The sequence below is a fragment of the Eretmochelys imbricata genome, chromosome 15, assembly GCF_965152235.1.
Source record: "Eretmochelys imbricata isolate rEreImb1 chromosome 15, rEreImb1.hap1, whole genome shotgun sequence".
Lineage (NCBI taxonomy): Eukaryota > Metazoa > Chordata > Testudines > Cheloniidae > Eretmochelys > Eretmochelys imbricata.
In genome coordinates, this window is record NC_135586.1 from 22,910,385 (window position 1) to 22,926,508 (window position 16,124).

At 44.2% G+C, this 16,124-nt stretch overlaps 1 protein-coding gene across 1 annotated transcript in view; it reads right to left on the reverse strand.

Moving 5' to 3' along the window:
• TMEM132C (transmembrane protein 132C) overlaps positions 1–16,124 on the reverse strand; it is a 207,863-nt gene that overhangs the window by 112,971 nt on the left and 78,768 nt on the right. The gene's annotated exons all lie outside the window — the stretch shown is intronic.

Sequence of the window (16,124 nt, forward strand, 5' to 3'; positions counted from 1 at the left end):
TGAGCACGATGACAGGGCAAAATTACACACCTTCTAAATATATTTTTGAAAGCACCAATATGAAAGAGAGGCCTGTTTTACCACCCATATTAGGGGAAGACACCACAAAACTATCCCCTCTCACAGGACGAGATGAAAAGGGGAAACAGTTTCCAAATATGACTTGTCCTATAGGAACCCAATAGGTTACATCAATTCTCCCTGACAGCTGTGGACGGAGGCAGAGCCATCCCTTGGGTATAGTGAATTGGGGCACCCGCTCTGGGCCCTGCACTTTGGGGACCACCGTGGGCCAGTGTGACTGGCTGGCATGGTCAGTCCCCGAAGTCACAGATTCATCACTTCTGCCCCGGGCCCCGCACTCTCCTAGGGAAGGCCTTGGAGGGAGGTATAACAACACACTGAATCCAAAGGTTCCGTTTCACACACGGTCATGAGCCGATTAAGGCAAGAGCCTTAAAGCCTCTGCCTGGTGGTTAAGGGAGGGTGACGGGATGCCCAGGCCCAAATCCAGACCTGAAGTAAACAGGTGCATTCCCACGAGTTGCACTTATTTACACCAAGGATGAATTTTGCCCCAAACCTCTGTCCGGTCCACAGAGTGGACACAGAAAGTCATAAGTCCTATTTTATGATTGGTGGAGGTGGGAGGGAGGCTAAGAGGGAAAAAAATCTGGGGGATTTGTGCCTGCACTATGATAAGGCTGGGGTGGTGGGGGCCAAACGTGTGTGTGTGTGTAGAACTGGAGGGGGGATTGGGACTTGCTGAAGAGTGGAAGTCTCTGCTCCTCCAGACTTGTATTCACCGCTGCTCATTAGTGTGAATTTCCAACGTTCCATCCATAAAGACAGGTTTCAGAGTAACAGCCGTGTTAGTCTGTATTCGCAGAAAGAAAAGGAGTACTTGTGGCACCTTAGAGACTAACGAATTTATTTGAGCATGTGAAGTGAGCTGTAGCTCACGAAAGCTCATGCTCAAATAAATTCGTTAGTCTCTAAGGTGCCACAAGTACTCCTTTTCCATCCATAAAGGTTACCCAGGTAGCTCCAGGACCCCATGTTTAGGTTAGAGTACTGGACCGGGACTCAGGAGAGCCTGGTTCTATTTGTGGCTCTGCCACTGATCTGCAGTGTGACCTTCAACAAAGTCATTATCCTGGTTTGACAGGTGGGGAAACTGAGTCACCACCAGGACAATGATGTAGAGCACTTTGAGATCTACTCCTGACAAGGACTATATAATAGCTAGGTATTTATTATTAGTAATTATTATCCCATCCATGCTAAAATTGCTCACAGAGGACCCAACCCAAGTCTATGGAAGGCCTCCCGTAGACTTCACCGGGCACTGAATCAGGCCCCATATGCTTAGGCTGTTTTCCCCATCTGCTCTTTTTCAGTGTGTGCTTCATCACAAGAGTGAGATGCGAATCATGCATTTCTGGGAAATAATTACACGCTACAGCATCTACAATTCTGCTAGAAATGTATTCGCTCTTAATAAATTTTAGAAAAGCACACTCTTTTAGTGCCAGCTAAAAAGACATCAGCTCTCAACCAGCTGTTGGGTTGCAACACTCAGAGTGAACCCAGTGAAATCAGTGTTCATTTGAGAAAGAGATAATATTTCAATTTCAAACATTTGCAGAGTTGGAGCATATTTGTGAACAACTAGTTTAGCTGGGGCTGTACAAACATGTCCTTCCAGTGAGTGTCTAGGGTTTTGGTAGCTGGAAATGAGCCCTGGGGCACTCACTACCTCCTTGGGTTCTGTTTTAAATTCACATTGATGTCCAGATCCCCGATGGATATAAATCAGCATCGCCCTATGGAGCAATGTCGATTTATGGAGCAGGATCTGACTCTGCAATGTTTGCTTATAGGAGTGACTGCAAGTTTGGTCACACCTCAGTAATTCTCTCAGCCCTGGGGATACTGAAAAGTGCAAGAGAGGCTGCATGTCAGAATAATCCGTACAGTCCAATTAACCGAACATGGCAACAATCCCCTTCCGGAGTGGTTCTGGGGGTAACATTTTTAAAAGCTGAGCTCCCAGCCCGTTCTTAGGGATCATGTCCTCTGCACTTACTGTTATATTTCTAGGTTAACTGTTCTAAGCAAGACTCTAGCTCATGATTGCTTTGATTTTCTATGGACTTAAAACACTGTTCCTCTGCAGCACTTAGAAAATTCAGTTAGCCAGATACCGTATCTGTGCCTAACCATGTTTGTAAGGGAAGTCCTGGCCTGAACCAGATAGGTTTCCATAGAAGCAGGATGATATGATTTTTCTATAAAGACTTGAACGGTCTACAATCCAACTAGTTTTCAGACCAGTTTCTCCCGCCTCCATATGCCCTCATTGTGACTGGTGAGGATTATGTGAAGCCCTCTTGCTGTGCCTAGAGTTGAATCTATGAAGACAGTTGTCTGAGGAGGGTTCCCAGCTGTGGAATTTGCTGCCTCTAACAGCCCAACGCATCCTGGATTTGGTAACCCTCACGGCATAATGCAAAGCTCGTTCTCTTGTATTTATGCACATTCCCAACCTACAAACAGGGAGTATTCCGACTGTTGGCTAGTAAAGGTGGTCATAAGGGACGGGTATTTTGTTTGTTTTTCCATTGTTGGGCAATCTTTGCATGATATAATTAGTAATATAGTTACAGTAGAACTGCAAAGAAGCAGCCTAAATTGTAGTTAGGGGCAGCCCAGTGCAATGCCAAAGGGCTTGTTTAAGAAACAGAAACAGTTTGGTGGAACAGAAGAATTTTTTTTAACTTATTTGCAAATGGTCACCAGTTCTATTCCTACGTAATCCAGGGCAGAAGAGGCTGGGATTCAGGAAACCTGGGTTCAGTTCCCTGCTCCTCCACAGACTTCCTGTGTGACCACAGGTAAGTCACCGTGGGACAGATGTTTATAGGTATTTCAAAAAAAGAAAAGGAGGACTTGTGGCACCTTAGAGACTAACAAATTTATTTGAGCATAAGCTTTCGTGAGCTACAGCTCACTGCGTCGGTTGCATCCGATGAAGTGAGCTGTAGCTCACGAAAGCTTATGCTCAAATAAATTGGTTAGTCTCTAAGGTGCCACAAGTCCTCCTTTTCTTTTTGCGAATACAGACTAACACGGCTGTTACTCTGAAATCTGTTATGCCCTAACAGCCGTGTTAGTCTGTATTCGCAAAAAGAAAAGGAGTACCTGTGGCACCTTAGAGACTAACCAATTTATTTGAGCATGAGCTTTCGTGAGCTACAGCTCACTTCATCGGATGCATACTGTGGAAACTGCATGCATCCAATGAAGTGAGCTGTAGCTCATGAAAGCTTATGCTCAAATAAATTGGTTAGTCTCTAAGGTGCCACAAGTCCTCCTTTTCTTTTTAGGGCATAACAGTAGTTCCCTAGCTCCCTGGGGCGTTGTGAGGCTAAACATACTAATGATTGTGAGGCACTCACATACCACAGTCATGAGTGCACGATAAATACCTGAGACAGACAGCCTTGAAACAAGGGAGCTTATTGTCTTTCTCTTCACACCGCCTGGGGCCAGAAGTGGCTACAATTCCTCACTCACTGGATTTGTGCTGGAAAATGGCCCACCTTGATTACCATACACATTGTAAGGAGAGTGATCACTTTAGATAAGCTATTACCAGGAGGAGAGTGGGGTGGGGGGAGAGAAAACCTTTTGTAGTGGTAAACACCCATTTTTTCATGATCTGTGTGTATAAAAACATCCTCACTGCATTTTCCACTTTTATGCATCCGATGAAGTGGGCTGTAGCCCACGAAAGCTTATGCTCAAATAAATTGGTTAGTCTCTAAGGTGCCACAACTCCTCCTTTTCTTTTTGCGAATACAGACTAACACAGCTGCTACTCTGAAACCTGTCACTCCTTTTACTGGCCATAACTGAAAGGAAATCCCAGACAGGTGAGTTTGGGGGACAAGTCTGCAAGCCAGAGGAGAGAACTGGGAAAGCTGCCTCAGGGACGATGCTATCTCAGTTGCAACAATGGAGCCTGTTGCCCCCGAGTACTCTATGTTCATATGCGATGGAATATTGTTCCCCACAGGGTGGAAGAGGACTGGAATGCAGAGAACTGTGAGAACATTTTGTTCACAGAACTTCGCATGAAAATGTCCATTACCTCACTTCAGGCAATCTCCTCCTCCTAAAATTTCTTCACCAAAGAAACATTTCAAGACAAAAAAGACTTTGAGACTTCAAATAAGACTTTGAGAAAGTCAGTCAAAATGGCATCTGATGACCAACCAGGGGCCCAGGGGTAACTTCTGCCAATCAGGGAAACCAGAAGAAATACCATATGGCTTCCACTGTACCCAACTCCAAATGCACTGTGAAAAGCTGCCTTGAAGTTTTTGCAGAAATCTACTTTGTGCAAAAAATCACTTCCTACTCAAATTGAACTTTGTCATTAATGCAAAGCACATTTGGCATGAACATCTGAAGACTACAGAAGTGTCCTTCCTTGCTCAAGAATATAGCACGAGAGAATTTTTCAAACATACCCATTGCCTGTTGTGCATTTTCACTGTCCGAGAGGGAGTTTTAACTAGGATAACATGGCCTCCACTTACTCACCATGAAAAGAGTCACAGGCATAACCGACCCAGAGAATTCTACAGGTCCAACCAGCCAAGCAGATGTTATTTAGGAATGAACAAAATCCCGCTTGGAATATGGTCTTCCCACTTTGTTTCATCAAGTTTCTGAACATTTTGCATGTAATGTATTCAAGACACATCTTGAGAAATAGCATTTTCCAGCAGGGTGGCTCACCCAACCTCTATAAAAGAGGAGGAAAAAAGCCATAGGGGCCAATAACCATACACAATTAAAGAGCCCTAAGTTTAGCTAAATGATTACTAAGCTGGCCAGAGAAGTTACATTCCTTGAATTGAATGCATCCAAATGAAGTGAGCTGTAGCTCACGAAAGCTTACGCTCAAATAAATTTGTTAGTCTCTAAGGTGCCACAAGTCCTCCTTTTCCTTTTTCCTTGAACTGTGCCAATCGACTTCTATTCTGGCTGTAATCTAGTAGTTATAATGGCATATTTTATGCAGATTATGCACATTACCGATTTCTTATGTCTATTGCACAGCGATTAACATTGTGACACTACAGTTTTAAATTGGACGCTAGGAAAGAAATAACTACTGTAATTCTTGTTGGCTGGTCTATCAGAAAAACTTTGGTTGGCAGGGCACTTTGCTTTAACGCAACAAAACGGCATTGCTAAATCTGCTATTCTCCCTACAAATAGTTGAAATTGGAAAGGATTCAGTGGCTGAGGTCACTCGGATACCGTGGCAGAGTCATTATTGAATTTTGACTGCTCTGATTACAAAGAGTGCACACTCAGTCCATTAATTTGTAGTGTGGAAACTAAAAATCAATGGGGTGCTACTTAAAACCACTTTTGTAATAATTATAATCCCGCATGCTGATGTACATACACATGCAAAGGGAGCATGTGAGCTGCTGAAGAGCCAAAAGAGGATAGGAAAATAGCCAATGTGTTGAGCTGTATCTCAGAAAAGGGAAAACTCAGCTTAGACTAAAGCATTTGGGGCAAAATCCTGGCCCCACTGAAGTCAAAGAGGGTTTTGCCACTGACTTCAACGAAGCCAGGGTTTCGCCCCTGGAAACTTAACTGCAACCGGAAGCCCAGGATCCATTCAAGAGACTAACAGGTGCTTACGTTTTCCTTATGCTACGAGAACATTGGTGCAATAAGAATGGAAGAGAAGTGTATCCGTGGTCCAGGATGGAACCTGGGAGAGGTAATGTTTGGTGGAGTAAGGTATTTCAGAGGCAATACTATGTGACCTATTTACACCATATGTTATGTACTAAATAGCACAGCTCTGCTAAAAATTAAAAGCTGTGTCCTTCCTCTGGTGGCCGCAGAGGGGATCTTGAGGGCAGCCTGCTGGAGGGAGTCTAGTTCCTTTGGGCCAGATTCCTGTGGTTTTTACTAGGAAAAAAGTATCAGGCTTCCAGGGAAAAGCCTCAGATAGGAGAGGATGTGTTACACACTGCTCTGTGAAAATGCGTGGTCAATATTTGCATATTCACTATTATCCAATTGCATTTTCTATTAAAAGGTCTGCAAACATTATAAGGGGATGCATTTGCCAATCTTAAATGCACCACACCCCATTGTGCCCTGGGTTACATAAAAACAGTCCACTGCAAACAATAGGATTGTATGGGTGTAACTCAGGACAGAATCGGAGTCATTATATATATGTAAATGATGCATAATCAGTTGTTTTTCAAACCCACAAAGACCAACTTGATGACAAATGGAGCCATCCAGCTCCACCATGCCCAGTCACTAGGAGATATATAGTATAATTAAAAACAGTTCAATTTAAACTCTTCCTTCCTCTCCTCATCCCCACCACATTTATGTGACAGAAACCAACCAAAGCCAGAACATTCATAAAAGCATGACACCAACTTCTGTTGTTGAGAGAGACAAACCTTTGTACTTATACAGAGGAGCTCTCTGTAAGCCAGGGGTGGGCAACCCGTGGCTCCGGAGCCACATGCAGCTCTTCAGAAGTTAATATGCGGCTCCTTGTCAGGCACCGACTCCGAGGCTGGAGCGATAAGCGCCATATTTCCAATGTGCTGGGGTGGGGGGGAGGGGCTCACTGCTCAACCCCTAGCTCTGCCATGCACCCTGCCCCGCTCCTCCTCCTCCCCACCAGAGCCTCCTGCACGCCACCAAACAGCTGATTGGGAGGTGGGGGGGGGGGGAAGTGCTGATTGGCTGGGCTGTTGGTAGGCAGGAGGCGCTGGGAGCGGGGTGGGAGGCTGCTGACATGGTACTGCGGCTCTTTGGCAATGTACATCGGTAAATTCTGTCTCCTTCTCAGTCTCACGTTGGCCAATCCCGCTCTAAAGTCAAACACTTGTCTCTCTCGCCAACAGAAGTCGGCTCAATAACAGATATGACCTCACCCACCTTGTCTGGGACCAACACAGCTACACTAGCACTGCATACAAATAACTCTGGTATCTCCGATGCCTCTGCGTGGGGGGTAGAGGATGACCCCATGTCAGCCAGTGCAGGAAACCCTCTTTCATCCATAGTCATTTACGTCAAGAGAACGACAGGGATCTCAGATAAGTATGAGCTATTATGTAGGCTGTAGTAGTGCCCTGTCCACAATCGGCTAGCACCCTTGCTTTTCAAACGAGACAACCCAACCTCTGCCTTGATATGTGAAATATGTACTGCAGCACACAGCGGGGAGAGTTAACTGGAACCTACCGGCCTGAACGGTCAACGTTTTTAGCTTTGTCAGTCTGTGACACAGATAGCGTGATTTAGTCAACGGTTTCACGAGCGCTCACATTGTTCTTGCGCTGAAAAGTGCTGCAAAAAAACCACGACACCCTTGCGGTATTTGCTCCTTCTGCTTGCGCCATGGCTGAACAGTACAATGGCATGTAAGAAGGGAATATACTCCCACACCAGTCTGCAAAGCTTTGCACAGGCCACAGGCTAGCAAAGGTGTCCTTTCTACTGCGTTCACAGTCAGAGAGAGAGAGAGAGAGAACTATGCAATTAAAGAATAGGAATTTACTTTTCACAGGTTGGTGTTGTACCGCAATGGAGCCAACGTATGGTCCAACATGCCAGTTACTCAGCTACCACCTGAGTGGAAGGGCAGGCCCTCGCATAGGGGCCTTTGCTCAAAACAACATGCTTGTAACCAGCGTTGAATATTAGCAATGAGGCGCTAAACAAACCTCTTTCAGATATAGAGGGGTCTGATTATCCTCTTCCTTACATGTGTGAGATCAGGAGTAATTCCATTCAGCTCAGTGGAGTGACACCTTTGTAACACTGGTGTCAGTGAGAGAAGAATTAGGTCCATCAAATGCATCCTGAGGGTTAGACTTCAACCTTAAACCCTAAAACCATCCTGAGAACCACGCTCAGATTGTGCCACTGAACGTTTTTCTGTGCTTATAAAATTAATTTCTTGGCCATTCCAATATAGTCTCATTACAACTAACTGCAGCTGGAATGGATTCCATGGGTGAGATCAATGAAATGTGTTGATATTCAGCTGGAAGAAAAGAAAAGAGGAAAGAAGAAGAAATATCAACATTTTCCCTAGCTATTATTTTTGGCCCTATCATAGATGCATTAACAGAAAAGGCAGGCAATATGATCTATGAATGGCTGGGTTATTTGTAATGCACAACCATCACCAGCTGCATGTATGCAAATAACATCACTTAGCTAACTCTGCACAAGAGCAGCTAGAGGTAGAACTTGCGATTCAAGTCAAAATCATGGCTGTGCTTGGTGAGCCAAAGGCACAGCCCTACTAATAAAAGGAACCTATAGCCACACAAGCAGAGATGCCATGTCAGGGATGCACCTGCCTCAAGATTTGGCCCTAACTGACCAGTTCTATTAGTCTATCATGACTAACTTGTAACTCTAAGAAATGCTTTGCACATATATAATTAATTTGTGAAGGGCTCATACAATGGTCACCATTACCATGTAGTTGTACAGGAGAGGGAGCGCGGAGGTTTTTCTGTGTACTTAGAATATGAAATAACTGTAAAGAATCCATCCACCTGTCTCCAGCTCAGCCTGCGATGTCCATGGACCTGCAGGGGTCTCAGATGAATATGTGCTAATACTTAAAACTATGGTAGGGCACTGTCCGCAGTGTGCTAATTGACACGGACTTGACAGAAGCTAGAGATGGAACAAAGCTATAAGATCATTGCGTTCAGTTCCCTGCTAGTGCAGTATATTTCCTAGAGCGTTGTCCAGTCCAGTTATAAATGTCTCAAGCAACCAGACTTCTACCAACTTCTCTTGGGGGCCTACTCTTATGGCTTCCTGTGCTGTTGTCTAAGTCTAATCAGAACAGTTCAGATGAGATTTATTATTATGGAATTCTTCATGTAGAGACAGTGGAGTGCACTTGTGTCTATAAGATACATAATCCAGATTGCTTTAGTGAGCACTAATGGGGATCTTATTCAATCTTTTAGGAAGAGTTGATTTGGGGGTTCCCCCACCCTCCACCACCCAATTTGCTTCATGCTTTATTGCATGACTGATTTATTTCCTTTCACTGCTGCGTAAGTTACAGAGGAAAGCAGAGCTGCTCAGCAGCATGGTGCCCTGTTGCTGAACTCAGCTGTTTATGGATTCTAGCAGATGTTTCTGCTTCTATGATTGTAAAACACACACACACACACCCTGGCTATGCATCATTTTGTCCCTTATTTTCCACCTCTTCCAAATCACAAGGCAGCATTATCATAGCTGCGAAAATATCCCCAAATATGCCAAGTGACACGGATAAATAAGAGCTGACCTGAACTAAAACCAGAAGTTGTGCTTTTATGTGCAAAGAGGAAAATAAACAGAAGTGTCAGTCCAGGAAAGTGCAGCACCTCAGAGAGATTTCCCTAGATAGCCTAGTTAACAAAGACATGCAGATGACAGTCAGACTTCTGCTCTATTGATGCCAAGAGCTCTGTAAAAAACACACCCACCAAACAGAAGTCATTGGGACTCCAGGTTGGAAAGCAGACAGAAGTACATTTTCTAGTCACTCTGAAAGATGCTTGTTTTGTCAAAAAATTTAAAAAAAAATGAAAAAAATCTCACCCTAGACTTTGTGAATGACAGTTATTATTTAGTCAGTCTCTCAATACGGAATGGGTATAAAGTCATGCCATTATTGTGTGATTTCACTATCCAATTCAATTTAGTATGTTCTAGTCTGTGTGCTGTTTACATACCAATGAAACAAAACAACAGAATACATACAGCCAGAATGGAACGCGAGGATGGTAGTCAGAAGGAACTGAGGTCTCTAAGCCGGGCCAGGATATTACATGATATGGCCAAACCACAAAAGGTTTAGATCATTTGGTTTGGATAATCACCTAAAGAGCTTTTCCGAACTATGCAAACCAGCTGAGCCAGCAAACCTGAGCAGAAAATCTCCTGAGAAGGGGCTTTTTTGTGATGTTTATAGGTGGGCCAGAAGTGCTCTAAGACCAACCTGCCTTGTGGTGCTTCAGCCCTTCTGCTTCCAGACAGAAACAGCAATTGCAGAGGAGGCAAATATAAAAAATAAAGTGTGTACTGAACTTTTGGAACCTGCAAAGAGATCCTGGATGGTTCTTATCTTATCCAGTTCGGCTTGCTCATCTCTAGTTATTATTTTCTTCTCTATGAACCCACACAGCACTAACCCTGCCCTGTGGGGGCTGGTTGAGGCCCCAGCCGCGCACCACTGCAACATTACTCTGCACCCTTCTAGGGGGGCACACCCCACAGATTGAAGACCTCTGAGCTATGCAGACCCTATTTGTCTTTTGCCTTGGTCTGAACCTTTTCTAATAACCCGGGCCATATAAATTTATGTTGGATTCCATGTGAAGTCCAGGAGAAACTCCTGATATTACACAGCTCTTTCAAAGAAGAGTCTGTTTGTTCACCCTCCCATCTACCTCGGAGGGTTGCAGATTGTTGCCATAAGAGCTGTGGTGGTTATTCTTACACTGATGAGTGATACGTCCAGAGCCAAATCAGTCAAAGTATGAAACAGAAAGAGTAATGTAATGTAGCCTCAGCAAAACACTCATTTCACGTGGACTCCCACAGAATTTACTTTTCCTTAATGCTCAAGAGAGCTCCCCTTCACTCTGCTTTAGTCTTGCTTTGCTGGCCTGCTTCCCCCCGCCCCACCACAAGCACCAAAGAAGCAGGAGACTGAAAAACGGACATTCTCCAGCAAGACAGCAGGTACTTGCACCTACTTAGCATCTATGGCGGGCATAAAGGCTGGGCTACAGTCACTGAACATATCCCTGCTTTTCCTCCACTTGGAAATAGATTGCTTCCTTCCCAGATACGGGAAGAGCTCAGGGGGCTTTATACCTCCAGACATTTACAGCAGCACGGAAGAGTCCTCATGAAAGCTTCCTTGGGGAAGCAACCTTGTAACCCTAGACTTCTGTGGCCTAGAAAACACGCTATTACAATGTGCAGCTGGCTGCTCCTCCGCCGTCTGTGCAGATGTCCTGGCACTCACATGATTCATTGGACGATTCTTTGCTGTGGTTTACCCTGTATAAGGCACTGCGGGGGGGGGGGGGGGGGGGGAGTGTTAACCCTAAATTGCAGAGAAAATAAGCAGAGAGAAATTCGATGAGGTAAGGAAATAAAAGGGGAAGGGTATACTTTTAAAGCCGCAGATAAGGATTTAGCTGTGTGATTTCTATTGATGTTAAGGATAGCTACACAATTGCAATCCCATGTGTCACTATGAACAGACGGCTCTTGTTTATTCACAGTACAACTCAGGGATGACCAACACTGGGAGCTCTGAGGGTTACACTGGTACCTTCCCAGTAGCCCAAGGGCTGCACCTAATTTGCACTAAAATGTGCATAATATTTAAAATAAAATATTCAGCCAACCATGTTTGCTCCTACGCAACCTCTAGATAAAGGAAATTGCTAGTCACATGGGTTCATCAGCAGTAAAAACCTGTGGCCGCTCAGCTTTCTCCCATGGCTAACTAGCCAGTTTATGCATACAAATGTTTGCAGGCACAAATCCAGCATCTGTTGTAAATTTATCCCATGAAATCCTGTGGTCTTTTCCCATTGTCTAATATCACAGCTGTGGTACGTGCCATCCCGACTCAAGTACCGCACAGAAGAACAACTCCAAAGAGAAACCCTGATCCTTAAGCACCAAACATCTGGATACAGTGCAAGCAGCAGCGATCCCCGATCAAACCTCAGTGTTTTCAGGTCAGCAGGTGGCTTGATTCACTGCCACCAGGCCTCTGAGCTTTGTGAAATTCCTGGTTAACTGATCACAAACTGTGCAGGCTGGAGAAGATACAGGCTCTAAGATGAAAAGGAGTACAGCTCACGAAAGCTTATGCTCAAATAAATTTGTTAGTCCCTAAGGTGCCACAAGTCCTCCTTTTCTTTTTGCGAATACAGACTAACCCGGCTGCTACTCTGAAACCAGGCTCTAAGATAATACCCTGGTATGTGAGAGGGTGTATGTTGGAGGAGACTGCGTATCTCTGAGTGAAATAAAAAGCCAGAAACACAAACTATCACCCAATGTGTTACTACTTTGAAACACGCTGATCACATGCCCTGTTGTTTTTTTGTTTTTGTTTTAATCACAAGAGCTCTTTTGCTTCACGCTTGAGTCACTTGGCCTCATATGATGCTGATAGATCAAGGACCTGCAGAGAATTCAAATGGCTTTTTTGGTTTCCTCTGCATCCAGATGATATGAAATGCAACTCGGTAACATCATCCGCTCATTCAGTACGACCGCAGAGATTCTCAGACTGTTAAAAGGACGCGTTGTGTGCGTTAGGGGATGGGACTAAAGAACTGTGACGCAGTCTCATACGTGAGCGGGAAGCACTCTCCCCAAGTATGGCTCTTTATTAGATAGATGACTATAAAGCCATAAGTCCACAGGTCCCTCAAAAGTTCAGTGCCAAGGGGATGAAGAGTTACATTCTAGCGGTTTTCCATCAGGTCAGTTTTTCTAACAAGTTTCTTCATTCTCCCACACTCACTTCCTCTACCCAGTTAGATACATAACCAATGTGGTGGTGTTAGACAACAAAGCAGGAATCCCTTACCAGCACTGAGTGACGCCTTGCCACCACTGACTGCTGTGACTCTGAGGCACGCGTGCACACACACACACACACAAACACACACACGAATGGAACAAATTCATCCTTGCCCAGATCCCAGATCCCAGCACGAGGACGGAAGGAAGGCAGCTTGTGCCTGCCTTATTCAGGCACTTCGGGGGCTCTATCAGTTTCCATATCAAGCCAAAGTAGCCCTTAGCTGCATCCTGGCTGCAATGGTCCCTAGGGGGCCTTTTGAGAGGACAGAATTTGCAGAGCACAGGCTTTTCCAGTCAAGTCCCTTCCCACAATTTCTCAATCTCCTCTACGCTGATGCTGCTCCACCTTCCACTCCACCCCGCTGATCTGTCCTGGGACACCTTGTGTCTGGGGTTGCTGTAAGGGGCAACTTAGAGCTGGCTTCTCATCCGTCCCCCTTCTGCACTGAGGCTATTCCCAGGGAGGATGGCGAAGGCCTTAAACTGGCCACATGGCCCCTAGGCTGATGCTCAGAATGGCAGGGAGATGATGTACCAGGATCAGGACATTTAAGTAGCTAAGACAGCAACCAAAATCTGCTCACTTATCTTTAGGACACATTTCCGTCCAGCCAACTGTCCCCTGGAATAGAGAACCGACAAGGGACATGAATTGCAAAAGGAGTTGTTTATGCTCCACTCCCTCTAATCAATAGGTTGTTATCTTAATCACGAGTCAAATGGAGCTCAGAACAGGTTATGTTATTGGGCACACAGGCACTGTTGGTTTCAAGCTGCTTCTGGCAACAAAAAGTCACTCTGTTTTAACGGTGGAATCTTTCTTGATGAGCAGAAGGTAATGTGCTATGGCCTTGGAGTTTCAGAATACAAGTTTATGGAGCCTGGGAACATGTGGTTTACCTAAATTCTCAGGAGTTCATAGTATATCATTTTAAGTAGGAATAAAATACCCCCCTCATGGTTTTTGTTATTGTTTATGTAATGCCAGAGTGCATCAGACATTAAGCTAACATGTATATGAATATACAGTCCTTGCTCCCCGAAGACCTTACAATATAAATACCCAAACAACATATAAAGGGTTGTGAGGAAGGATGCAAAGTTAGCCAAGGGGAAAATTAGCAACATCTAGTCACTTCCACAATTGTTTAGGTTTTATCTGGTTTTTTGTTTTGTTTTTTGTTTTGTTTGTTTTTAAATTTCCAATCCGTTTTGTTTCATCCATGCTTCTTTGAAGGACAGCGGTAGTGCTTACAGACCCTTAGGAAGATATTATCTCCTAGTTCAGCAAAGCACTTGAAATCAAGAGACTGCTGTGTGTATGTGCTTGTGTGTTTTGCTACATCAGGGCCTTAGTTTTAAGGAATCTGAAAGAGCAAAGTGTGGTGGTGTAGCAAATGAGGGATTCCAGGTGATGGGGGCTGCCTGGGAGAAAGGCATAAAGGGCAGATTTTGCTGTGTGTGTGTGCTCGACAAGTCATTTCAGCACCAACATTGTATCATCACAACATCATGATTTTGCAAAGAAACACTGTGGATCACAGTGAACGATGGGATGCAATCTCATTTTGCTGGCCCAGAATAATTTTCAGAGACTGTATTTCGTAGTACTCTAAGCCACACCGAGAATCAGGGTGGTTCTACCAAATTGGGACTGTGTAACAGCCCAAGGGGAGAACCAGTTGTTCTTTAGGTAGGGAGAAGACTGTACAGCTGTCAAAGGCCTCTCCTTCTCTCTCCCCGCTAAACGGATTCTCTGCGCTTTACTGGAACTGAGCTGATAGAGCTAGGAGGAAAAACACCACACTGTGCATCTGGCTATTATCTCCATGGCAAGCTGTGTGAACGGATCCCATTTTCATAATGCGTCTGAGAAATAAAAAGCTTTATTTGCTTCGTTTTAACAGCCCTTTTGCACCGATCGTGGAAACCATCTTTCTCTGCTCAAATAAGTTTACAAGTTCACTGAATTTCAGCAGGAGAAGCTTAAACTACGTGGAAGCTGAAACTCCCAAGCAGAACCTCACATTCTCTAATCTGACCTTACGCAACAGAGTGTTTTACATTGTACAGACAAGCTACATGGCTACGCTACTTTGAAAAAACTGGTGGCAATTCAGAAACACTCCATTAGGGACCTGCAATCCTTAGCCAAATTAAATTAGCTTAATAGAAAATTTGTGCTTTGCACCGAGAGGGCTCCAAATGATACTCAATAACAACCATTATGTCCATTGCTCGGTATGCATCCCCCATGGAAAATCAGTACAGACACACCTAACTGGCGCTCATTATTGTGTTCAGTGAGGAAATCCCATTAATACAGCTTCGATTAGTAAAAGTTGTATTTCAGTACATTAGCTGGTATATACTTCCACAGTGGTTGAAGACCTAATGGCATCAAGGTTTCGGTCTAGCCAATTCTTCCTACTGCATTAACATTCTATTCAAACCCAGCCCAGTCATGCTTTTGAAAGAAAAGGGCTATTTACGTACGCAAATGCAAGAGGTGTTAATTAACACATTCACTTTTATTTGCATAATCAGTGTTAAAAATATTTTTATAGGTTAATTAGACATGATGCAAATTGGATTAAGATGATTTAATTTGGGTTTTGATAACCTGACTATTATATTTCCACAGCTGTAAATACATTCGGCATTATACGCTGATTCTAAAGCCCTCGTTTGCTTTTCAAACACGGTTATTTGGCAGGCTTAAATGATTTATTCTTCCTCTTTTCCCTTGCAAACTCTCCATTTCAAATTCCACTAACTGCAGTCATACCTAGCATAGATGGATTTAGCCAGTAAGCCCCTCAGATGTTTCGACACTTTATGGAAGTCTACCATTTGCTATGCACTCTCGTTGTTCAAGCACAGAGTAAAAACATGTTTACAACTTCCTCAGACTCCCCTGTGCCTGGAGGAATACTGCACAAATCTTCAGACCAATTGCAGGGGACGTCACAAACCAACCTAAGGTTGACTGAATGTTTATGACCCTCTGCAACAAGGTTGGGCTAAGACTTGAGCTAGCAATGAAACACCAACCCAAGCAAGCATCACATGGTTTTATATAGATCATACATTTGCACGGATCTAATCCACAGGAGAGCAGTAAACATTCGTTATGGTAATGTGCAATGAGAGCCAAACTAACTTCCATTGAAAAGCATGATACAATTCTAATTGCCTGAAATTGGAGAAGACTGGACCTGAGAAACAGTCACGAACGGGTATGTTACATCTGGATTAACCCTTAACAAAAACATACAACTCAGAAGCATAGGAATCATCATTTTAATCAAACCTGTGCTTCCTGGAGTCAAGTATTCTGTCTGACAGTGGCTAGATGCTTCAGTAAAAGGTGCAAGAAATGCTGCATTAGACACAGGGTGGATTTC